This window comes from Gorilla gorilla, chromosome 7 (assembly GCF_029281585.2).
Source record: "Gorilla gorilla gorilla isolate KB3781 chromosome 7, NHGRI_mGorGor1-v2.1_pri, whole genome shotgun sequence".
NCBI classification, from domain to species: domain Eukaryota; kingdom Metazoa; phylum Chordata; class Mammalia; order Primates; family Hominidae; genus Gorilla; species Gorilla gorilla.
Genome location: NC_073231.2, coordinates 23137668 through 23164479, shown reverse-complemented (window position 1 = coordinate 23164479; position 26812 = coordinate 23137668). Strand labels below are relative to the sequence as shown.

The 26812-nt window shown below is 40.7% G+C and overlaps 1 protein-coding gene and 1 long non-coding RNA gene across 7 annotated transcripts in view; one reads left to right on the top strand and one right to left on the bottom strand.

Annotated features, from left to right (window-relative positions):
• Window positions 1–26812, top strand: part of PSD3 (pleckstrin and Sec7 domain containing 3) — a 547860-nt gene that overhangs the window by 109089 nt on the left and 411959 nt on the right. The window lies entirely within an intron of this gene.
• On the bottom strand, window positions 212–4603 carry LOC109028055 (uncharacterized). The gene is made up of 4 exons (XR_002007120.3): window positions 4439–4603; window positions 1401–1634; window positions 455–628; window positions 212–311 (listed from the first exon to the last, which is right to left on the bottom strand). It is a non-coding gene; the product is annotated as an uncharacterized lncRNA (long non-coding RNA).

The window sequence follows — 26812 nt, the reverse complement described above, 5'->3', positions numbered from 1 at the left end:
AATAATAAAAATATTTTCCTTGGAAGAACTGTGGGCAGACCATATCAAAACAGCAATTTCTGGTTTTGGAATGAAAGATACTATTGATTCTATTAATCCAAATGCCAACAGTTCTCTGGTTGAGTAAGAATGTGCTGCCTAAGAGAAAACTCACTTGGCATCATGTAAGAGCTGCTCATTATGAATAGAAAGAAATTACATAATCCAAAGTGAAAGCAAGTCATTCTGCTTTTAATTACAGTGTATAAAAATTAAAACATGGGCCGAGGGTCTAGTTGGATATACTTCTTGGCAACAGACATTTTGGAAGCCTGCAATGAAAAATACAACAAAGATGGCTATGTGCTGGCCGCCCCCCAGTGTCCTGGTGGTTTCCCGTTTAGTGACTGTATTCAGTTATTGTGAAATCACAGAATTTTAGAGCAGGAAAAAGACCTCAGAAGTCTCTTCTTACCCATTCGTCCTCCAGATGAGAAAATAAGCCCACAGTGGTGAAGGGATTATAGTGAGGTCATATAGCGAACTCCAGAAGGAACACAGGCATTTGGACTCCTGTCTGGCTTTCTTTGAGACTGAACTGCTTCACTGCTGCCTGGAAGCTCTTCTGTGGTTGTGGCTTCTTGCTGGCCTTAGTGTAGTGATAAGGGGGTGGGAATGAGGGTAGAGGGTAGGAGAGAGGAAGGGAGAGAGGGTGAAAGAGAGAATGAGTCACTGTCATTGAGAGGGATTGAGAGACAGAGAAGATGATAAAGAAAGACATATGTCTGCTTTGCTGCTTCTCAGAAGTGGTACCAATAAAGCAGTGCTCTGAAGCAGTGTCTGGTGCATCAGTGAGCTGCGGAGCCTGGCAGTGGTTGAGGTGTGGGAACATTCTATACCTGCCACTGGCTCCTCCTCATTCCTGTGCTGTAAACCCCATGTTGAGGTTACTGTGTCTGTGTTTATTGTCTCTAGTCCAGTCCAACCGTAGATGTAGCCATCTCAGGTTATGGAGAGATGTTAAGGAGAGAAGGGGCAAATTGAAATGTGCATGTTTTAGAATTTGTTAATTTTCAGATTTTTTGAATCTTAGCAAAAGGATTTCCTGAGTATAACCTCACGTTTCCCTTTCTACTTCCAAATCTGAACAAAATCCTGTGACCTTCCTTGCTTACTCAGAGCTGGACATAGTAAGAGAAGTCATCATGCAAACTGATTTTCTGGAAGTATTTTGAATGTTTTAGTTATTCTTTCCCAGTTCACTCAGAGTCCGTTATGGATTTGCTGCTGTGAAAAAAGTGTTGAAACCCAGCGTGTGGACGTGCAGTGTTGCTTTTAGCCTTGCAGGCAGTGCCCTCTGGACTTTTCAGCAAACTTCAGCTCTGAGCTGTGTTACCTGCTTTGGCTCCTATTGCATTTACCTGGGGCCAGATTCTGGCTTTCATATCCCTCCCTAAAGTCCGGTGGGAGGCTGGCCCAATGGAGAATGGCAGTCTTAGGTACTGATGATCAATTGCTGTTTTCCTTGCTAGCGTCATGATATCGAACGTATGGGTTCTCAGTAAATCATGTATTGTTTACTTGTTTTTGCTCAAAAGTCCATCTGTGGTTACATCATTGGAAGCCTCTCAGTTTAACCTCTTCCTTTGTGACTTCTATGCTTGGAAATAAATTACGACAGTTAAAATCTTATTGCATAAGTAATATGTGTTGATTTTAGGAAAATCAGAAAATAGGGATAAGTCAAAAGAAGAAAATATAAATAATTTATAATCCATCTCCCAGAGAGACCACTGGTAATATTTTAGTGCATGTCTAAATTTTTAATGTACACTTATTTACATAACATTAAATATATTTTAATAAAAATGACTTTGGGCTGTATATACTGTTTTTTACTAACATTTCTCATATGACATGTTCTATACATCTCTCATATCAGAATACAATTTTGTATTTTCAAAAGACAAATCTATCTTTTTAAATACAGATAAGTATAAAGAAAATAAAAAGGCCCATTATCTCTCAGTCCATGTGACATGTTAAAATGATTAGTAATAAAGCAAATAACATTAGTTGGCTGCTGACTATATGCCAGGGGGACTGTTTTATCTGTTAGCTCCTTTAATCCCCACAAAAGCCATCAGAAGTGGTTGCTATTATTAATCCTGTTTTACAGATGAGGATACTGAGGCTAAGTGTTTAAGATAATTCCCAAAGCCATACAGCTAGTAGGAAATGAGCTCAGATAGTCTGGCTCAAGAACCCATTTTTTTTTTTTTTTTTTTTTTTGAGATAGGGTGTTGATCTGTTGCCTAGGCTAGAGTGCAGTGGTGCAGTCTCAGCTCACTGCAACCTCTGCCTTCTGTGTTCAACCGATTCTCCTGCCTCAGCCTCCCAAGTAGCTGGGATTACAGGCATGTACCAGCACACCTGGCTAATTTTTGTATTTTTAGTAGAAATGGGGTTTCACCATGTTGGCCAGCCTGGTCTCCAACTCCTGACCTCAGATGATCCACCCACCATTTCTTAACCACACTCATACCGTTAGACTTTAAAACAAAGTCAAACAATAGTCTTTCTCTATTTTTTAAAAAATCTTTCTCTATCAGCATGTACAGAACTACCTCATTCTCTATAACAGCCACATATACGTTCTTTGTATACTTTGGTTTAACTGTCCCCTTAACTATTGATGGACAATTTGATTGTTTTCAGATATTTGCAATTACAAGCAATGCGGCAATATTGTCATACTAATGGTACTGCTTATTGAGTGATAAAATCAGCTACTATGGATAAATGCATAGAACAGTGCCTGCTACATAGTACGATCTGTGATTTATATTATTATTAGTAATACTGTGTGCCATGCACTATGCTTGAATTCTCAAAATATCCCTATGAGGTAGATTATTGTTATTATCCCTGTTTTACCTTTGAAGACATTAAGACATAACGAGGTTAAATAGTTCTTGTGTCATGTAGTAAGTGAAATCTGTGATTTGGACCCTTTTGGAACTTGACTACTGCTAACTACATATGCCCAGCTTCAAGGGGGTCAGAGATGGAGAAAGCCTTGGTATTGGTAAACATTAGTAATGTCCACATATACTCCTACCACAAGGGTATGAAATTGCCTGTGTCACTGTACCTTTCTAGTGCTGGGTATCACAGATGCTACAATTTTTAATTAGTGAAAAATAGTATTTCAATGTAATTTGTAATTTATTTAATAATAAGGTTATACATTGTATCTTTATTGGGCATTTGTATTTCTTTTTTTGTAAACTGTCTTCGTGGTTTTATTGGATAGTTTTATTTTTAATAATTTTTATAAGCTCTCTGTAAAATAAAGAAATTAGAATTTGAATTATCCTGTGCATTGCAAATGTCTTTCTAGTATAAGCATTTTAATGACTGTATTTTACATTTTATGGTGATATTATAGTTTATGTGAATGGTGGGACTTTTGTTGCTTCCAGTTTTTCATTACAATGCTGTCAAGAACATCCATTTATTATTTTCTTTGGAAATTTCTTAGAAATGTAAATGGTGGATGGAAGGGAATATACATTTTTAAGGCATTGATTCGTATTTTCTGTCTCTCTAGAAGAATGATAAAAATAGGTTGACCATCAGGGTGTGTCAGGGTGCCTATTTCTCAATAACCAATGATATTACATAATATTATTTTTAAAACTCTTGGCCAATGTGTATTTTTTTTTATTATGAGTTAACATTGAGACATTTTCCTTACGTTTATTTGCAGTTAGTATTTCTTCCTTTGTGAATTGCCTGTTCATGCCTTAAGAAGGATTTTGACTATATGTGCAATTTTTAAAATTTTATAAAATCGGTTATCTAACAGTGGAATGAACCTTCCCAACACTGATGGTATTAGAGCAAAAGATACTGGGGCTGTTTCAGGAAAGGAATGAATGTTTATTAATTTACTATCATAAGTCAACCTTTATACTTGTTATCTCTTTTACTCTTTCTATTTTAATCTTATAGATAAAGAATGAGGGACTTGGGTAAGCCAAGTGACTTATCTATAGTTCCATAGTTGTAAATGGCAGAAATCGGCTACAAACCCTCTTCTGCGTGACTTTTAGCATATTCCTTCCATCCCACCAATTATAGCCTTCTACTCCTGAGCCATACAGAATCACATCAGTAGTAAGTTAGCTGCCTGAAGCCTATGGTACATATTGGCAAAAAAAAAAAAAAAAAAAAAAAAAATTCAGAAAATGTTTATCTAGAATTATTCTGTGCATTTCAGAAACTTGGTGTTCTTTTATTTTTATTTTTCTGCAACTATTTTATTAAGTACCCTGATATATTAGGGATGTAGAAAACGGGGGGACTAGGCAGAGACCTTTTCCTTAATAGCTCTGAGCTTTTGCTCTTCCCCACCCTTCCAACCCTTGTCCCTTTTGAAAGCTTTGCTTCCCACCTGCCACCCAGCAGGCCTCAGCACTGCAGGGAGTGAAACCTCTGCCAGCCTCTTGTCCTTTCCTCACTGTTGTGTTTCTTTTCATACTCTGGTACTTAGAATGTTGCTTTTTCTATTTCTCCAATGCCATGGCAACAGTGCATGGTAACTGCTTCCCTTCTGGTCAAGGAAAAAGATTTTGTATTTTTTTTTCCCTTTGACCTGTTTGTAATTAGCACTGCGGTCCGCCCTTTCCTCCAGTGAAAAGCAAGGAAATACCAGGCTGTAGTCAAGACTGCAGGACCTGCTGGATGTATAGCTAGCAGGTCTTCTGTGCTCCTTTGCAGCAGTTTAAACGCAAGCCCAGCCTGATAATTGATTCTGAAACAGCACTCAACGCTCCACCCCTGTTCCTCTGCCCCTTCACTGTTTTTTGTTTTTTTTTTTGACTTGATGTGTTATATTGGAGGTTGGTTCCTTCAGTCTCCCTCCACTAGAATGTAGGGTCCAGGGGAGTGGGGTTTCTTTTTGCTTGTTGCTCTGTGTGTTCCCTGGGACTAGCGCGTAGTGGGGCTCCCTAAGTTCTCGCCGAATGGCACAGGATTTGGTAGTGGAAAGCCTGATTTCATTTCATAGAATTTGCTCTCCTTGCGTCTTTTTCTCTCTTAAAGGCAGTGTCTGGGTTATATGTGGCCTTCCCTGGGAAATGTGGTCAGTTTCAGAGGATTTTGAAGTCTATCAGATCCCAGGGCCTGAGCCAAGTCAGATCCTAGTTGGAGTGCATTGTAATTGACATAAAAGATTTGCATTTGAAATAACTCGGAGGTTGGTTTGAATCCTGTTCCCCACATGTTTTTAGTCACTGTCTGAGTTTGAGGAAGGCTTTTTGAGCCTTTTTCTTTATCTGTAACATGGGCATAATAATGCCTACCTTGGCTTGAAGTGAAGATTAACTCTGACAATCTATGGAGAGAACTGGTACATAGAAAAATAAATGATGGTGGTAATATGGTTATTAGTATTTTCGTTTTCTTCTGTGTGATTTTCGATTGGTAAATGGAGTTATTTTCTCATTTGTATTGTAGGCTACTCAATGGTTAAAAGCTAGATTGGGTGGCTTTGGAGTGTGATGGTCTAGGATCCTGTCCTGCTACTTAACAGCAATGTGACACTGTGCAAGAGCAGGCCTCCATTTGTGAAGAACAGTAAATGGTCATAATAGCAGTATCGACCTCAGAATGGACAGAAAGATTTGATCAGCACAAAGTTTGGTTCATAGTAAGTCCTTAGTAACTCACATTCTATAGTTTAATAATAACAGCAGAATGAAAGAAGCTTAAACTTCATCCAGTCCAACTCTAATACTCCCACTTCATGTCTAATTCTGCCATCTAGAGCAATAGAGATCCAGTTGGTATCCTTTTCAGATACAGCCTTTCATATACTTAGGATTGAGTCCTGTTATGAACTGACTTGTATCTCCCTAAAATTCACATGTTCAAGTCCTAATGCATAGTGTGCTGACTGTATTTGGAGGTAGGGCATTTGAGGAGGTAGTTAAGGTTAAATGGGGTCATAAGGATGGGCTCCTAATACAGTAGGACTGGTGTTCTTCCAAGAAGAGGAAGAGACACCAGAGTGTATACACACAGGAAAGACCATCTGAGGACAAGAGCAAGAAGGTGGCTGTCTCCAAGCCAGTAAGAGGGCCGCCACCAGAATCCAACCCAGATGGCACCGTGCTCTTGGACTTCCAGCCTTCAGAACTTTGAGAAAAATGTCTGTTGCTTAAGCCACTCAGTCTGCTGTCTTGTTATAGCAGCCTAAGCAGACAAATCTAGATCCCTTTTCTTATGTCATCATCCCCATCTTGAGGGGGTTTTCAGATGCCTCTGCATCATTGTCACCCTTGTCTCAATACTTTCACGTGTCAGTGTTCTTTTTAAAATGGGAAACCTGGAGATGAACTCAGAACCCCCAGATGGTCCAAGCATTTTGGGTGCCGGACACTGCCCTTACAGTGGAATCACAGATTGTGTGAGGTAGTCCGTCGAATAAACCCCCAAGACTCAGGTCTACGTTATCCTATATTGGGTCTATTATTTTTGTCCAAATTCGAACTTTTGTCTCGTTAATTTCAGCTTTTATTTGCTTCAGACTCTAGAAAATCATTTTTTTAGAAACCTCGTTGGACAGGACCTTTGAAGGGTGGCCCAGCCAGCCTACCTACTTGCCCAGTGATGCTTTCCATGCTGTGTGTCTTAGTTCGAGCTGCTGTAGCAAATTATCATACACAGCATAGCTTAAACAACAAACATTTGTGTCTCACAGTCCTGGAGGCTGGAAGTTTGAGATTAGAATCCTTGGTGAGTGTCCTCTTTCTGGTTTACATGTGTCCTTACATGGTGTAAACAGAGCTACCTAGTTTTCTGGCCTATTTTTATGAAGGCACTGATCCCATTGATGAGGGCTCCACCCTTATGACCTAATTACCTTATAAAGACCCTACATCCAGATACCATCATACTGGGATTAGGGTTTTAATATATGAATTTGGGGGGAACACATTCAGCACATTGCTCTCTTCCTAGCAGTGGCTGCCTCCATTGGTGGAGGTACTGTTTTGTTGTGAAACTTGTTCCGGGGTTGGATTCCTTCAAATGTTCCCAGGAATTAGCTATGTTGAGTCAAAATCTGACCTTGTGATAACTGCTGCTCTTTGATCACATCTGTCTGTTTGTTATTCCTGCACCTGGCAGTCTCTTACAGACTCCCTGCTCCCCTCCTGTTACCTGTTCTGAACATTATAACAGCGTTGTATTTAGTATCATTGCAGAAAATCAATTCCATTTGCTTTTCACAAGCGGAAATTAGAGAAATGGATCTGGAAGTACATAAATAAAGTAGGAGCCTAATTGACAGAGGGACACTCTATTTGGTTTGTTTTAATGAATTGCTTTCATCAGATCATACTCTATGAAAATAGATTGAGGAAATAGGCTATTTATTCCTTATTATTTGAATTAGTAAGAGTCATACCTTTCTTTTCTGTTTAGGATGATAGGCATTAAATCTTCATCTGACTCTTTATAGTATTTTGTTTATTTTTATTTTTTTTGACAGTCTTGCTCTGTTGTCCAGGCTGGTGTGCGGTGGCGTGATCTCGGCTCACTGCAACCTCCGCCTCCCAGGCTCAAGCGATTCTCCTACCTCAGCCTCTTGAGTAGCTGGGATTATAGGCACCCGCCACCATGCCCAGCTAATTTTTATATTTTTAGTAGAGGCGGGGTTTCACTGTGTTGGCCAGGCCGATCTTGAACTCCTGACCTCAAGTGATCCACCTGCCTTGGCCTCCCAAAGTGCTGAGATTACAGGTGTGAGCCACTGCACCTGGCCTGTTTAGAGTATTTTAAAACTGGAAGGGACCCTCCGAATCCTATTTTCCACGTCACTCCATGGCAGAATTATCTTCTTATGTGCCAGGTCCCTTTCCTTTTTGAGGGACTCAAAGGCAGATGTGAGGTGGGACTCAAACTCCTTGTGCTGAAGCCAGGGGGCTGCAGCCTCACTCCCCCACCTCTGGCCATCAGATTGGGCCTGTGATCTGAGCACAATCAACCCCACTCATTCTGGTATTTTCTCAGGAGAGTGGTTCTGTTTGTGAAGACTCTTGGGGCCAGCTAGGCCAGTTGATGGGGTATTGTCCTCATGACAGTGTTCAGGGTCCAGAGCCAAGGCACGTGGGAGGGGACTGTCCACTGAGGGGAGGCCGTGGTGGCTGCAGTGACTCGGTCAGCCTGTGGTGTGGCAGGACCTTGGCTGAGCTTTGCCCTGCTTGTTCCCGCCTGAGCCTGGGTGTCCGGCCCTCCCAGAGACAGGGAGCTTCCCCAAACCTTGCCAGTAAACACACACCTTTTCTACCTAAACTAACTTGAGTCCATTTTGTTTTTAACTTGTAATCTACATAGGAAGGTCCTTATTTGACTGTTTTAAACTTGTGGCCTAGGATTCTGGGGTTTATTCATTCCTGCCTAAGCACATGTGAGGTCTGCATGGTCTCATTAAGGAATGCATTCCCTGGGGTGGATAATTGCTATTTATGTGGCAGTTAGGAATTTTTTTGTCTTTTTTTTTTTTTTTGAGACAGTCTTGCTCTGTTACTTAGGGTGGAGTGCAGTGGCATGATCTCGGCTCACTGTAACCTCTGCCTCCTGGGTTCTAGTGATTCTCCTGTCTCAGCCTCCCAAGTAGTTGGGACTACAGCCTCCCAAGTAGTTGGTACTACAGGTGCACACCGCCACGCCCAGCTAATTTCTGTATTTTTAGTAGAGACAGGGTTTCACCATGTTGGTCAGGCTGGTCTCGAAGTCCTAACCTCATATGTTCCTCCCACCTCCACCTCCCAAAGTGCTGGGATTATAGGCACGAACCACCGCATCCAGACCTCTCATCTTTAACTGACTGATTTTCAGAGGACAATTCTAGGAAAGACTAAATGTTTTCACCTTTTCAAAACAGGTGCTGTTAAGGAAGATGGACGGGGAGCATGCCAGGATATTGGCATTTAGGACATGGGAAGTTGTATAAAGGTGAAACTATGTCTGATTGTCTGGTGGAAAAATTACAGTCTAATTAGAAATGCTGAAGTTTTTCCAGACCTTTAGGGAATTCATCGAATTGCAAATAAAAGAAAATAAGGAATGTTGGTTTGCCGGTGATTAGACATATTGGGGGAAATGAGGTTGTTTCTTTTCTTTTCTTTTTTTTTTTTTTTTTTTGAGGCAGAGTCTTGCTCTGTCGCCCAGGCTGGAGTGCAGTGGTGCGATCTCGGCTCACTGCAAGCTCCGTCTCCTGGGTTCATGCCATTCTCCTGCCTCAGCCTCCTGAGTAGCTGGGACTACAGGTGCCCGCCACCACGCCTGGCTAATTTTTTGTATTTTTAGTAGAGATGGGGTTTCACCGTGTTAGCCAGGATGGTCTCGATCTCCTGACCTCGTGATCCGCCCACCTCGGCCTCCCAAAGTGCTGGGATTACAGGTGTGAGCCACCGCTCCCGGCCGAGGTTGTTTCTTGTTTTCCTTTTACCTAGCATTTCTTTCTTTCTTCAAAAAACTAGATAGTGTTTATTAATTTTACTGTGCAAGCAGGAATATACATAAACTTTTAAAATTCTTAAAGCTATAGGTATTTTGTGCACTGTTTTAAAAAATCCCTTGTGGGGAGATTTTTTTTTTTAATATTTATATGGAGAACGTGTATCTGTTGTGTCTACAGACCCATAATGATAGAACTATCATTTCCTCCTGAATATTTGCTCTTCGTGACTAGAATTTTTGGACTTTGAAAGATCCTTGGGTTTACTTTAACTTACAGATATGTTTACAGGAATTCAGGTCTGTGGAGTAAGATAGCCAAGGCTAATAGTTATGAGACATCCCATGTAGTAATTTGAATATTGAATTTACCTAAAGATGAACATTCAAAAGATCAAGGGCATTTCATTAATGTAGTCTTAAATTATTTTGCTAAACAAAGAAGGTATATGACCTCTCTTTAGAAATGGCTACTAATAAAAAGTTGTTGGTATAATATAATTTTTTTAACAAGGACTAAAACATGCATACATTGTCTGTCATTACAGAGTCCCCTGTCACCCAGAAATTTTCTGGTTATTAACACAAATTTATAGTGTACCGTGGATTTCTATGCAATTGAACGTGAAGCTAATATTATAGTCATTTTATTGCTGGCTGCTGTTGCATCGAAATTTAGATGTCTTATTTTCAGGTTTGAATTAAGACAATGTGCTTTGTAGGGCACTTTAACAGTCAACGAATATTTGTGGGAGAGGGATTTTTAAGAGAATGTATGGTTATGATGTGACTGCTTCGCACTTTACAGCTGTTATTAAAGTAGATTCCAGTAAGGTAAGTCATTCTGGAAGGCATTTCTGAATATTACCTCCTTCCCCTCAAGAAATGTTTATTAAGTTAATATGTTTTATGTTGTAATTTAAAGATTTAAAAGAATATTTTCCTTTTCATAGTAGACACTTTGGAAGGCTATATACTTATTTCTGTGATGTTATAATAACTCAATACATGCTACTAAATCTTTTTTCTTTGGAATTGTCTTCATATCCCCCACTGCATTTTAAAAACATATCCCCAGTGGTGATGGGCCTTTATATTTTTGTGGGTGGAGTTTTTTTTTTTTTTTTGGAGACCTTTTTTTTTGCTCTGTCACACAGGCTGCAGTGCAGTGGCGCGATCTCGGCTCACTGCAACCTCCACCTCCCGGGTTCAAGCAATTCTTCTGCCTCAGCCTCCTGAGTAGCTGGGATTACAGGCGTGCCACCACCACGCCCAGCTAATTTTTTGTATTTTTAGTAGAGACGGGGTTTCACCATGTTGGTCAGGCTGGTCTCAAACTCCTGACCTCGTGATCTGCCTGCCTCGGTCTCCCAAAGTGCTGGGATTACAGGCGTGAGCCACCACACCTGGCCCAGGCCACAACATTTTAAAGTGTGCTCTGCAAGCTAGGTGACAGCAAGCTGGGAAATAGTTTTTCTTTAGTCTTGAGATGTCTGTAAAGAAGCGTGCATCGTGTGATGTGAAAACTGGTGTCGAAGGTTCTTTCAGAATAGGAATTCCAAATGATTTGCTCAGGATTCCTTGAAATAACGTGTGTGGTTTTCTAAGGTGACCATTTGAACGAGGACAATTGATTTAGATATACACATTCTGCTTTTAAAATAAAGTTTAAAGTCTTCTTGTAAAGTTTATGGTCTCCTGTAAACTTTGCCTCAGTGTCAGAGAATCCTGATGAGTCAGAATTGGACTTGCAGGGAGGTTTTCTGAGTTGGAGAATCTCAGATGTTGGGTAGAAACATAAGGTTTTCTTAATTGAAGCCAGTGGCTGCCCTGAAGTGGTGCACAGTTTTGTGTGCGTGTGCAGAATTTCCTTCTCTGGCAATTTCAGGAACTATAGAAATGTGGACATAAATTTCTGTTTATAAATCTGGAGCCACCGTGAGGAGCTTGAGATGAATGTCTCCTGTGGTCAGAGTGCTCAGTGAGTTCCTCAAAGCAGTTACCAGTCTGGTTTTGGTGGTTTAGGTTTGGATCTTTTGCTAGCCTTTTGTGGAACTTGGATATTGGAAGCAATTCTCGCAGCTCCCAGGAATATGTGAATGGGCCCTCGATACTGAATTCTAATTCTGAGCACTTGGAAAAAGTCTGTGTTGGGAGAAGCCTGTATCTTCCATCACCTGATTTTCCTGATAACCCGTGTGTACCTTTCACATGCCTCCATTTCTGGTTACCAACTTTATCATGTGACTCTTTTGGCAGCTAGTAGATATTTTTAGTAAATATAAAGGAATTCCTCCTACCAACATCTGAGGTCATTTGCCTTTCCTTGATTTTCTAATTTTCTGGTTGAAATAGTAAAGAGAACCCTACCCTGATGGTCAAAGGTTCTAAGACGTTTTGTGGACCAGCTCATAAAGGCCTTCAGCAGGGCAAGTCTGGTATCTGCTGGGCTTTCTGGAAATAGTTAAGTGAGTCAATAGGTAGCTTTGATGTTGTCAGGTTTAATATGGAAATAGCATTTTACTACTAGTAATCTTAAGATTTTTTAATAGAAAATCCTGGCCAGGCGTGGTGGCTCACGCCTGTAATCCCAGCACTTTGGGAGCAGATCACCTTAGATCAGGAGTTTGAGACCAGCCTGACCAGCATGGAGAAGCCCCGTCTCTACTAAAAATACAAAATTAGCCGGGCATGGTGGTGCACACCTGTAATCCCAGCTATTCGGGAGGCCGAAGCGGGAGAATCACTTGAACCTGGGAGGCAGGGGTTGCCGTGAGCCAAGATCATGCCATTGCACTCCAGCCTGGGCAACGAGAGTGAAACTCCGTCTCAAAAAAAAAAAAAAAGAAAATCCTAAGTGGGATTCCATGCTGATAGGTCTTACAGCCCACGTGAAAAGAAAGCCAAGTAAAAGCTTTTATGGCAGGATATGTTCCTGTCTGCCTGGAATGGTTTGGACCAGGCAAGCAGATTGGAATTGTTTTTCCTCTTAAGTTGCTTTGTTCTGTTTTTGGACGTGTTTTCCCTGAGCTACACCTAATAGCGAAGTGCACCTAACATCCCTTCTCCCCCTACCCAAGCCTTGCTTGTGAGTATCTCCTAAAGCAGCATGCTTTTAGGTATCATTTATTTTAAGACTAATTTGAAAATTTTATGCCAATTTTGCATTTCATTTAAAAATATATTTAAATATCAAAATCAGATTTTAAATGCCCATCTATTCAAACTGAGCCCCAAGAAGATGTGCCCGTTGGTCCGGAAACGTTGCGTCCTCCTGGGGCACACTGGTTTGTGACCCTGGGGATCTGAGGAGTCCCCTGTTTGAGAAGAACAGTTGTAGGGCATAACTGGAAGCCAGGAGGTCTAGGGAAGTATTTTTAAAAATGACTCTATTTGTGTTTTTTTTTTTTTTTTTTTTTTTAAGACAGTCTCTCTCTGTTGCCCAGGCCGGAGTGCAGTGGTGCAGTCTCAGCTCACTGAAACCTCCACCTCCCAGGTTCAAGTAATTCTCCTACCTCAGCCTTGCGAGTAGTTGGGATTACAGGCGTGCACCACCACACCCAGCTAATTTTTGTATTTTTAGTAGAGATGGGGATTTCGCAATGTTGGCCAGGCTGTTCTTGAACTGCTGACCTCAAGTGATTCGCCCGCCTCGGCCTCCCAAAGTGCTGGAATTACAGGCCTGAGCCACCGCACCTGGCCTGAAAAATGACTCTGTTTGACAGCCTAGTATAGGTGTGGAAACTCTGTGAGAAGTGGAATGGCAGTCCATCTGGAATGTATGTGGTATACAGCTGCTTAATTAAGAAATCCATCTTAATGAGCAGCATTTTCTTTAAAATAGCCTGGTATAGTCAACTCTTTACTGAGATTCAAGTCGACTGTTTTCTCTGACTGAGTGCTAGCTGTAATCCTGGGAAAAGTTATACAGCACATTGGTGATTTGTTTTTTCCATCTTATATGGGAGATTAAAATATTTGTTGCCTACTCCCCTCATCAGGTTTTGTGAGGATTAATGAGATCATTTTAGTAATGTGTCTTAAACTCGCAAGAGGAAATGGGCACGGAAAACCCCAAACCCCAGGTGTTATATTACCAGGAGCTTAACTCAGGCCTGGCATTTACGCTGCTGTTATGTGTCCATTTATTTTGTTCACGTGTTGCTTTTCGCATTACAATTCTGTATTAAGTTTCAGATCCATCTCATGGGTGTGAAAATATCCACGTGTCAAAATCAAGAGTGGGCCTGTTGGCTTCACATGTTTTCACTTGCCATCCATCTCCAGAATCTTGCAAGCTTGACCTACAGCTTGTTGGATTGGACACTTTTTATGTACACCACTTACTGCATTTTGCAGCTTCGAGTCTATCTGCGGGGACTCAGCTTTTTCAATAACTCTAGGCTGTAATTTTTGAGAGCATTGTTTAAACCTTGTGCTCTACTTGAATAGTAAATGGTCATCGTGGCAACCGGGCATGGGTCCTTTCTCACTAGCGTGTGTGATGCTTGCTGTCACTGTCACCCCCGCTGAACGGGGTAATGGGATGAGAGAACAAGGCCTTACCAGCACAGCCTGTGAATGGCTCAATAGAGGGGATGCTGGTTCCTCAAGGGCGCAACCTATTCCCTTGATTTCAGCTGGAGGAACTTCTCTTGGGCCTTGGCATGATGTGCTCATACATCTTTAGGTAGCCAAAACCTGACTTGTATAAGTGAGTGTGAAAGTCAGTTGCCAGCATCTTCAGAAGGACATTATTTCTGAATGACCAATGAATGAGGTTATTGTCATAGAAAACAGCAAAGTTTAAAATAATGTTGCTATTTGGGATGGCAGAATTGGTGGGGGAGGAAATGAGATGGGAGAAATATAATTTTAAACTGTAAAAATTCCAGTGAAGTATAATGCTTAATTGTTAGCATATTCTAAGCAATGAGTTAGCTGCATTTAAAAATAGCTTTTTAACATGAATGAACCTTTTTATGAGCCGAGATTCAGTGAAGAATAAGTTGGTCATGCAAATGGTGTTTTAATAGTTTGTATTAAATATTTTAGGGCTGGGATTTAAACAAATAACATTTTAGAGCTGTAAAAGCAAAAAGTCTGACCTGAAAGCCACACAAATAATTGTAGTTCCTGAAATATAGCCCTGTGAACAAATCTATGTCACCTTGTTTATAATGTACTTCCTTTGAGTTTCAAAATAAGTGAAAGGGTGGCTTGGATGTAAAATGGAGGCCACTGGCTTTGAGCGAGTTGAGAGCAGTGGTAGACACAGGATCTTTTGTGCCTCTCTGGGGAAAATTAGGCAGTTCGGAACCACTCAGGACATTCCAGCAGCTTTGGAGATCAAGGAAGGCCTCTCCATAAAGAAGTCAAGAGTAGCTGGTTGTTCATGAGATCACACTTTAAGGAGATAATCATTGCCTGTCTTGTGAGTTGGTTCTGAGGCAACACAATCTTTGAAGTAAAAAAAAAAAAATGCTCCAGGTTTTAAGGAGTAAAGCATTAGTTTTGTGCAAAAAAAGTCATTAAAGTTATTAGTTTTGTGTAACAAGAGTTATTAATGGCCAGGCAATGTAGCTCACACCTGTAATCCCAGCACTTTGGGAGGCCTAGGTGGGAGGATCACTCGAGCCCATGAGTTTGAGACCAGTTTGGGCAACATAGTGAGACTCCACCTCTACAAAAAAAAGTTAAAACAATTAGCCAGGCATGGTGGCACATGTAGTCCCAGCTACTGGGATGGCTGAGGTGGGAGGATCACATGAGTCTGGGAACTCCAGGCTGCATTGAGCCATGATCACACCATTGTACTCTAGCCTTGGTTACAGAGCAACACTCTCAAAAACAAACAAACAAAAAAACCCCGAGTTATTCATTAGATTTAGAGAATGGTATTTCTTATAACTCTTACTTTAATTGAGGTATTTTGCCTATAAATATAGGCAAGTATATGTGGAAACTATGCATGTGTGTGCTGTCTTCTTACTAAGACATTATTTCTTCTCTTCGTGAAGAAAGCCTGCCTACTGGGGCTAAATTACCTGAAACAAACACCATCATTCACAGAGAGACAGTAAGTAAGCAAGATAAGCATAGAATACGTAGGGTAAATGACCCATCTGATCTGTTTGGGCAAGCATTATACCTCTCACTCTTTTCAATGACATATTTGCTTCATGTTCCAATAATGTGGTGTCTATATTTTAACTATGAACAAAGTCTTAAAATATTGCTATTTCATTAAATTTGGAGTACTGTTAATAAATTATTTATACCTGAAACATTGCTGTTGGCCATTCATTCTCTCCCCCCATTTCTTACTTTCTCCCAGCTAGCGTTGTATAGCAGAAATTCTTGTGCAAGACAAATGTAAGGAACTAATCAGTGAATCTAATTTTTAAACACTGTGATGGTCTCTGCTTACCCCTCTGAATCGTTTTGAGAGAAGAAAATTGGATTTGTCTTGTTGATGCTTTGCAATTTAGTTGGCGAGTCGAGTATGTATAAAATAAGAAAAAAAGAGAAAATGCTAAGATTCTTGAGTGGGAATCCATAGTCCACAGAAACCTCAGAGGCTCTGGTATTTGCATGAGAAAAGTTTTGAAGGAAATTTTTAGTTTAGAAGCGCAAATTCAGGAGGTCAAATTCTGTGGTTTGTAGTAAATGGAAAGATATATGGTGATATGGTTTGGCTCTGTGTCCCCACCCAAATCTCATCTTGAATTGTACGCCCATAATTCCCATGTGTTGTAGGAGGGAACTGGTGGGAGATCATTGAATCATGGGGGCGGTTCCCCCATACTGTTGTCATGGTAGTGAATAAGTCTCACAAGACCTGATGGTTTTATCAGGGGTTTCCACTTTTGCATCTTCCTCATTTTCTCTTGCCGCTGCCATGTGAGAAGTGCCTTTCGCCTCCCACCATGATTCTGAGACCTCCCCAGCCATGTGGAACTTTAAGTCCAATTAAACCTCTTTTTATCCCCAGTCTCAGGTATGTCTTTATCAGCAGCGTGAAAACGGACTAATACATATGTTGTGTAGGCTGAAAGAACTCTTCCAAGGACCATGGCATATCTTGGTTCCACCAATGGCCTGACGTGACCTTTAACCTTTCTGTGTCTCATTATCTGCAAGATAGGAGTGACCAGAGAACCTAGATCTTCAGGTGGTTGTAAAGATTAGTGTGGCAAGATAAAGTTCTTAGCCCAGTGCCCGGCTCATAGTATATAGTCATGCATGACTTTCTTTTTTTAAGAAAAAACATTTAAAACAACAAAAGCTCTCTAGGCAGAGTTAATTCTTCACAGTGGGAGGAGGTATTTAAACTTCTGGGCAGGATGCTGTGGAGGGAATTAGAGCTTGATAGTGAATTGGAATAACTCTAACCCCTTCTCAACCTAACACTGATCCTTTTACTTTGTAAAAAAAGACATTTCACTGGAGATGCATCAGCAATATAGTTTGCCATTTTTTTCCCAAAATATTTTCTCCTCCTCCCACCAAAAATACCTTTTGCTGTGTGTGTGTGTTGTCATATATTCCCAACTTTAATGAAAGCCAAAGATTTCTAAGTTTTTTAATGTTGAGGAAATTTTTAAAGGCAATTCGTGGTATTTACAACAAGCTATTAAATTTATTTCATCAATTATTTTCCTTTTCTTCTCTGTTGATGACTTTAGTCTACAACAAGATTTTAAGAATTGCAATGGACCTATCTTTTTTTTTTTTTTTTTGGAGATGGAGTCTCGCTCTTGTCACCCATGCTGTAGTGCAGTGGCACCATCTTGGCTCACTGCAACCTCCGCCTCCCAGATACGAGAGATTCTCCTGCCTCAACCTCCCAAGTAGCTGGGATTACAGGTGCCCGCCACCACGCCCGGCTATTTTTTGTATTTTTAGTTGAGACGGGATTTTACCATGTTGGCCAGGCTGGTCACAAACACCTGACCTCAAGTGATCCGCATGCCTCGGTCTCCCAAAGTGCTGGGATTCATTATTTTTAAATATAAAATTTTTGCAAAGTGAAAGCTGATGTCATAGATTTTACATGGTTTTTGCAGGAAAGCAAGCCATCAATTAGTGATGTCCTTTATGGGCTGGAGGGAGTGAGTGCTGTGTAGTGGAGGAAGCACACACACTTTTGGCCAGGATTTAGGAATAGTTTTGTTAGGTGGTATATCTGATTTATCATGTTCTTGACTCAGGACAAATAAAATATCTTTATGGTAATTTTAAATACCTCTTTAGAGGAATATTTATATCTACAAATACCTTCTGCATTTATTTATTTGAGGCAGAGTCTCGCTCTGTCACCCAGGCTGGAGTGCAGTAGCGTGATCTCGGCTCGCTGCAACCTCCGCCTCCTGGGTTGAAGCAATTCTGCCTGCCTCAGCCTCCCGAGTAGCTGGGATTACAAGCATGTGCCACTATGCCCAGCTAATTTTTCTATTTTTTAGTAGAGATGGGGTTTCATCATGTTGGCCAGGCCGGTCTTGAACTCCTGACCTTAGATGATCCGCCCGCCTTGGCCTCCCAAAGTGCTGGGATTATAGGTGTGAGCCACCGCGCCCAGCCTGCATATATTTATTTTTATGGCTCTTCTGTTATTTTTGTCCTCCTTGTCTTAAGTAGCTTGACTAGTAACCTTCTTTGTGTACTATATTGCTGTGTCACTGTGTTAGTAACTGTGGACTCCTAAGTATTGAGTTGTCAAAGTAAAAAAGAGTGTTGTTTCCACCATCACTTTATTAACAATGATTCTGTTTAGAGTTCTTCAGATTTAGCTAAAATTTCTCTGTTACTGAATGTCTCTGTTTTTCAGTAGAGTAGTAAACTGTCTAGTTGCACTTTTTCTTTCACCACTAGTCTTTTGGTTTGTTTGTTTGTTTGGAGACAGGGTCTCACTCTGTTACCCAGGCTGGAGGGCAGTGACTCTGTTACTCACGGCTCACTGCAGCATTGACCTCCCTGGGTTCATGTAGATCCTCCCACCTCAGCCTCCTGAGTAGCTGGGAATACAGGTGCTCAGTGCCACACCAGCCTAGTTTTTGTATTTTTTTGTAGAGATGGAGTTTTACCATGTTGCCCAGGCTGATCTCAAACTCCTGTGCTCAAGTGATCTGCCCCCTTGGCCTCTTAAAGTGCTGGGATTACCGATATTAGCCACTGTGCCCAGCCTGTCTTTAAGAGTATGATTACCCCCTCAGAATTAAATAAATAAATAAATAAATTGCTGTTTTCCTCCTTCTAGAAGCCTCATTTTCAGCTCTTTAAATTGTCTTCGTTATTCTTTTCAGTTAGGATCTAATTGGGATCTGTTGGTTATACACAGAAAGTATAAAAATGACTTACTACTTCCCATCTTTAACAGCCCTGTTGTGTGAACAATGTCACTAAGCAGCAGTTTACTGTCAGCTGGTGATCTATTGTGACCCTTAGTACATTTACGCATTTCCTAATTTCTTTTCTTGATTTGTTTTTATTCAGTTTTTTGTTGGACAGCTTTCTATTATTTTATGGTTTCTGCTTTATTACTCTGATATTGAGAACCCTTTTCTAAATCACATCTAAATAATAGTTTTCTTTATTGCCATTTCTCTTGTCTTCTGTCTGTGTCTTGTATTCTAATCAGACATGCCATCTATTACTAATCTTCAGAAGACACTTCTTTGATCATGCGTTCTCTTTCTTAAGATTCCTTCTTACCTATTAAAGACCACACTCTGCATCCTGACATTCATAATTTTTCAAAATTCATATAGTTGAGCATTGTCTTTGTTCTGAGCATGCATGTAAATGATGAAAATTCAGAGAGCTAGACAGGGACTCGGTTTTTCTTGATAGAGAAACTGCCGTCAGTATACGAGACATTATTGTAGGTGTTGAATCAAAACAGTGCCCAGGCATTAGGTTCCATAGGAATTCCAAGGAATCGATAATGGGTAATTTTTCTGGGGATGGAATGATTTTTCAGGTTGGAGTGGGACTTGTACTGTGCCTTGAAAACAAGGATTGAATATTAGTGAAGGAGCTGACATTTCCCTGGCCTCATGTTTCCAGCCTGAGGGACCACAATGGGAAGAAGAGTGGCTTATCTGATTTGTGAATTTGTAATAAGGAGATCCTCAGCTCAGCACTGCAGGGCCTCTCTGTTCAGAGCTGGTTCTGTACTGCAGCCTTTTCTGCCTTGTGTTAACAGACCTGGCCTTGCTGGCGTGGCTTGAGTTTGTCTAGCTGTGCCAGTGACTGGCTGGGGAGGTCTGGCTAATTCTTGTCACTGATCTTTAGCCATTTTCCCTAGTCAGCTTTTATCAATAATAAAAGTAATGTCTTGATTCCCAGTTCTCTTAGTGGAATGTGAGTGTGGGCAGAAAGGCAAGGTGGGTGGAGTCATAAGGCATTAAATACCGAGGACATGAACACCAAGGAGATGAGCACCGTTGCTTAGTGTCATGAGCAATGAGAGAGAAAGTTGGAATAGGAGACTGGAGTCAGATGTGCAGAGCTAGAGTGTGAGCTTTATTTTGTAGGCTGAGGACCCACTGAAGGTTTTAAAATGCTGTAAAGTGTACAGCGGGTTATTTTGGTAGTATGAATCCAGTAGTGCTGGAGAATGGATTCCCCAGGGCTTTTTCAGCTGGAATTCATGGATCTTCTGGCTTTGGATGTTCGGAAGGGAGATGGATATGAAACACCCTGAAATGATATGTAAGATATATTAAAGGGATCGTCTTTCAGAAAGGGATTAAGAACCTCCACTTAAGCTGGACGTGGTGGCTCACGCCCGTAATCCCAGCACTTTGGGAGGCCGAGTCGGGCGGGTCACTTGAGGTCAGGAGTTTGAGACCAGCCTGGCCAACATGGTGAAATGCCGTCTCTACTAAAAATACAAAAATTAGCTGAGCGTGATGATGTGTGCCTGTAGTCCCAGATACTTGGGAGGCTGAGGCAGAAGAATCACTTGAACCCAAGAGGTGCCGGTTGCAGTGAGCCAAGATCACACCATTGCACTCCACCCTGGGCAACAGAACAAGACTCCGTCTCAAAAGAAAAAGAAAAAAAAAAACACCACTTAACTCCTCTGTATCCTGTTTGTGTATAGGACTTATTGGAACAAAATTTCACCATTAAGTATGATGTTTATTCTGGATTTTTTAAAATAGTGCTTTAAGCAGATTTTTAGAAGTTCTTTGTATACCTAGTTTGCTAAGGTTATTTTTAAAATAATGAATTGACATTCACATTTATTGCATATAATTTTCTGCATGTATTCTGCTAACCATATGGGTTTTTCTTTTTCATCTATCAGTGTGGTAAATTATATTGATTGAGTTCTAAAATTAAAACAGCTTGGCATTCTTAGGATAAAGCCAAGTTGGTCATGATAGATTATCTTTTTGATGTTGAATTAACTTTGCTAATATCTTGTTTAAGATTTTTGCATTTAATCTTGCTAGCTTGACCTGCATTTTTCATTATAAATATTTTCTGTAATTCCTTGAGTGCTCAGAAAGAATCTATGCCCTGGGAACCCAAAAGTAAATAAATAGATATTCCCCAAAAGAAAGTAAACAAAAAAGGGAAATAGTAATACATGTGTATGATAAATAAATAAAACAAAAGGGCAGGAGCTATAAAACAAAGGCCTTTCTCTAACCTCAGAAACCCAGTTCCCCTAAGACAATCTCTGTTACCAGAGGATAGCCTGTGTGTTTGTGTGCATACATAATTATGTAGATGATACATTATATGCATACATTATTATATATGTAACAGTATATCTTGGAGGTAGTTTCAGTGTAGCACACAAGGTTTTTCTCATTCTTTTTTAATATCTACCTTATATTTTATTATATTTTTGTATATTAGCCAGGTCCTTGATGACATTTAAGTTCTCATATTTTGCTGAAATGAACATCATTGTACCTTCCTCTTTGGTATGTGTCTGTGGAATAAATTATTAAGAGTTGAGTTGCTGGATAAAAGGGCATATGCGTTTCAAATTGTGGTAGCGATAGCTTAATTATCTTCAAAAAAGGTTATACCTCCTTACACTCTAACAGTGTATGAGCGTGCTGTGGCAAATATCTGAAGTGTTCTGGCCAAGACTCATTTCCCACAGCCCAGGTCATTTGAAGTCTCAGTCATGGTAGCTGCACCACACTTCACCCCACCCACAAGTGCATTCATTATTAACTTGGTGATCTCATGAGCTTTGGCAAGCAGTGGCTTCCTGCTAGAGAGCCTCATAAGAACCTCGGAAACTGCTGTGTTCTAGATGAGCAGGATCTGAGAGGATGTTGGCAAAATGCCCAGACATAAGGTATTGAGGCCGTTCTGCCTACCTTATTCCTGAGTCTTTTTTTTTACAGCCCTCCCTGTCTAGGCTGTGATGGAATAGGTGAAAGAATTGTAGCAAATGCTGGCCATCTTCTGTCAGCATTCCAATGCTAATAATGACTGGAGGGAACAGAGACGGATGAGAAGATGTGGAATTAGCTGTTGGGCCCGTGGATTCTCTCTAGGGTGTTCTTATCTTTCACTGTTTGCCTGAGTTGAAGTCATTGCTCACATTGTACAGTCACTGCTGTTTCCTGTGTGGTTGTTTACTCTTTCTTTTTTTTTTGAGACGGAGTCTTGTTCTGTTACCAGGCTGGAGTGCAGTGACGTGATCTCCGCTCACCATAACCTCCACCTCCCTGGTTCAAGTGATTCTCCTGCCTCAGCCTCCCGAGTAGCTGGGACTACAGGCGCGCGCCACCATGCCCAGCTAATTTTTGTATTTTTGGTAGAGATGGGGTTTCACTGTGTTGGCCAGGATGGTCTCAATCTCTTTGACCTTGTGATCCGCCCACCTTGGCCTCCCAGAGCGTTGGAATTACAGGTGAAAGCCACCATGCCCAGCCGATTGTTTACTCTTAAATCCAGGTGTGTTGAGGTGACAGATGCCCCAAGAATTGGCAGTCACTGCTTACTGAATAAGTAGTTAAGATTTCATCTTGGGAGAGGAGAAGTGATGGGGGCATGTAACTCTTGGTTATCCCTATGTTATTTTTATAAACAGGATCCCCAACTGGAGTCCTGGTTGTCACCAGAAACAGTGAGAAAGCAACACCCAGGAGCCTTGGGGTGTGGCCTCAGCTGATTAGGTCAGAGGAGATTAGGGGTAGGGAGGCCAGGAAAAGCCAAATCATGGATCCTTTGTTAATTGTCCCTTCTGTTATTAACAATCATTTTTAAGCTAGAGAGGGATATATGTAAAGCACTGAAACTTTGCTAAAATAGCCTCAAGTTTGTGTGCTATATTAACCACAACTGAGAAAATATTAAAGTGACAAAAACAAAACAAAATAAGTGGTCCTCTAAGCAAGACTCGGTTGGTAATGAATATAAAGATTTTTATTAATCTGATTCTTTTAAGGTGATTAGGTCTCCCTTGCTCAGAAACCTTCATCACACCCCTTTCCTTAAATTGACTACCAAATAAATATACTCTAAACTCTTGAGCCTGACATTGGAAACTTTTTAGAGAGAATCTGCCTCTCCAGTGTAATCATCTACTTTCTTACGATTTGCAGTGAAGTTCATGGACCAGCAGCATCACCATCACCTAGGATCTTGTTAGAAATGCAGACTGTCAGGCCCCACCTCAGACCTGCTGGATCAGAACCAGAGTTTTAGCAGGATCCCAGTGTTGTGCATGCCCACCCCAGTTTGAGAAGCCCTGATCTCTTATACTTCATTCTTCTCAGCCTTCGTTCATGTGATACAATGTGCTGAACGGGCCTAGCTCTCATTTTCTAAGCATGTTTTGCACTTCTCCAGCGATCTGCCTTTCCTTAAATCATATAGCTTCCTCAGAAAAGTCTTTTTCTTTCAGCTTCCTTCTTCCTTCCATTCATTCAGTTGATTAGGGGTCTAAAATATAGGCCGGGCATGGTGGCTCACTCCTGTAATCCCAGCACTTTGGGAGGCTGAGGCAGGTGGATCACCTGAGGTCAGGGGTTCGAGACTAGCCTGGCCAACATGGTGAAACTCGTTGTCTACTGAAAATACAAAAATTAGCCGAGGCAGTGTCATGTGCCTGTAGTCCTAGCAACTTGGGATGCTGAGGCTGGAGAATCACTTGAACCCGGGAGGCGGAGGTTGAAGTGAGCCAAGATCGCACCACTACACTCCAGCCTGGGCAACAGAACGAGACTCCGTCTTAAAAATTAAATAAATAAATAAATAAATAAATAAATAAATAAATAAATAAATAAATAAAATATGCTAAGAACGATGATTTGGCTTGAGATTCAGACATGACTGAAAACACAGTCCCTGTCCACTCCTGGGACAGCCTCTCTGGAGGACAGCTCAGCAACGTGTATCAAAAGTATTGAATATGCATTTCCTTTGATCTCAATGTTATCTCCTCTAGGAGATTTTCATAAACGAATAATCAGAAAAGAATGTAAAGAAATGTGTAGGAGGTTGATTGTTGCAACACTATAATAGTAAAAAATTGATAAATGAGTAATTGTTATGCATAAACTTTTATATAGTCAAGAAAGTAATATATATGTAACCGAAATGAAAATATATCAACATTAAAAATTATATTATTAAAATAGACAAAGACAGGCCCTGTGGTGTGCCTATAGTCCCAACTACTCCGGAGGCTGAGGAGGGAGGATCCCTTGAGTCCTGGAGTTCAAGGCTGCAGTGAGCTATGATCGTGCCACTGCATTCCAGCCTGGGTTACAGAGTGAGACCCTGTCTCTAAAAACACAAACGAGACATCATGTATATCAGCTATCTAGTGTGGTGCTGCCCCTTCAGATAGATTCCAGAATGAAGGAGATGCCGGGAGCATCTTCTTCAGCCTACCCACACCTGGAGCAGAGCCACAGTTGGCCCTCAAGCAGCCACAACATCTGAGCAAGAAGTAAACCTTCACTTTAAGCCACTAACATTTGAAGGTGATTTGCTACTGCCACAACTAATCTAGTGAAAGCTGACTAGCACATTCTGTACTCTGCTTATTTGACTCCCTCGTTGTCTGCCTGCACCTTGATGTTATCTATTTTTTTGGCGTCTGTCCATCCTAACGTGACGTCACTTACAAAGTTGATGCAGTTCATTGAACTTGGGATGAGGGTGGAAAGATTAATGTTGTAATTCCCTTGGATTAGAGCGGTGTTTCTCAGTGTGTGGTCCTTGAACCATCTGTATCAGAATCCTGTGGGGTTTGGCAGGGATACAGAATCTTGAGCCCCCACTGCAGGCCTGCGAAAACAGAATATTTGGGGTGAGGTTTCAAGGAATTCTCAGATATACCCAAGTTTAGGAAACACTGGACTTGAAGCTAGACAAATACTACATCAGGATGTTACTTTGTGCATCCCCTCCACCACTGAAATTGGAATATGATAGACAGTGTCCCTTGGTATTCTTCTCCGACCAGAACCCTTTTTTGTGATGGATGGATGGATGGATGGATGGATGGATGGATGGATGGTTGATTGCTTCTGGATTAGGGAACTAAACATTGGTCATCTTTATGAGAAAATTTTAGCCAGATTTGATTCAAGAACTACATAACACTTGACAAGTAAAATGAATGAGTACCTCAACTGATATACTTTCTCCATACTACTCTTTGTTTTTTTCTTATAAAAATTAAATTTTAGTTACATAATTAATTCATGAGTACATTCTCATAGAAATTTAAAGCATTACTGATGAGGTCAAATTCAGCATTGAACCCCTCCCCAAATCTTGGGCCCCTCATATCCACTGTGCCACAGGTATCTTTTGGTTTTTTATTTTTTCCAGATTTTTTTCTATGTATGTTTATGTGCTGTGTTAATATTTATGGCTAATACAGATGGTCCTTAAGATGGTTCGACTTAAGATATTTTTCAACTTATGATGGGGATGTAGCCACATCATAAGTTGAGGAGCAAGTGTATACATTAAATGGCCTGTTGTACCAATACAGCTGGTATCCATTCTCATTGAGCAAGCATCTGCTGAAATTGCTCAGAGCCCTGTGTCACTGTTTGTTTGATATCTTGAGTATCAACCGTGCAGTTTGTACTTGTACTATGTATGTGTGTGAGGAGTGTATACATATATATGTATATATGTGTGTCTTAAGTGTCATACTACACATATTTTTTTCAGTTTGTTTTTTTATATATGTTGGCATACATCCATGTCAGTATATGCGAGTTTACCTCATGTTAAAAAATTGCTCCATTGTATTCCATCCTATCGTTTATTTAGCCATTTCTTTTCTTTTCTTTTTTTTTTTTTTTGAGATGGAGTCTTGCTGTCACCCAGGCTGGAGTGCAGTGGTGCCATCTCAACTCACTGCAGCCTCTGCCTCGTGGGTTCAAGCAATTCTCCTGCCTCAGCCTCCTGAGTAGCTGGGATTACAGATGCCTGCCACCACGCCCAGCTAATTTTTGTAATTTTAGTAGAGATGGCGTTTTAACATGTTGGCCAGGCTGGTCTCGAACTCCTGACCTCAGGTAATCCGCCCACCTTGGCCTCCCAAAGTGCTGGAATTACAGGCATGAGCCACCACACCCGGCCTATTTAGTCATTTGTATATTGATGGACAGATTGTTTCTAGCTTTTGCTATTACAAACAGTGCTGCCATTGATATATTTATATGTGTTGCCTTGAGTATCTGTTCAAATGTTTGTAAACCATATGTGTGTACATACACACACACACACAACATACACACACATATGGAGAGAGACAGATATATATGAACATGCCGGGTCACCATTAATTTATACCCCAACCAGGAGTTTATCAGTTTCCTCACAGCCTTTCAAAATTGATTGTCAGTCTTTTTGGTCGTTGCCACTATCGTGGGTAAAAACTGGTGACTTTGTTTTAACCTGTGTTTCACTGATCGTTAGGAAGGTTGAAGATCATTTAATGTGTATTCGCCATTTGTATTTCTGTTTCTTAAATGGTCTGTTTTTATCTTCTGCCTATTTTTCTGCTGGGTTATTGATGTGTTGGAGTTTGTTATATAGTAGATATTTAAATATATGTTGCAGATGTTTACTCACAGTTGATACATGTCTTTTATCTTTGCTTATGTTGTCTTTTATCATTTGTTTTTACTGTCAGACTTGTGGTGGTCATTCTCGATTTTATATAGTACCTGCTGGCCATCACCCCGTCTCCTCAATAAGTTGTTTGGATTCTTACAAGAATTAGAAAAATAACTAAATTTCTCCAAATTGTCCATATGTAAGAGCTTCGAAGGGCTCTCCTGAATAA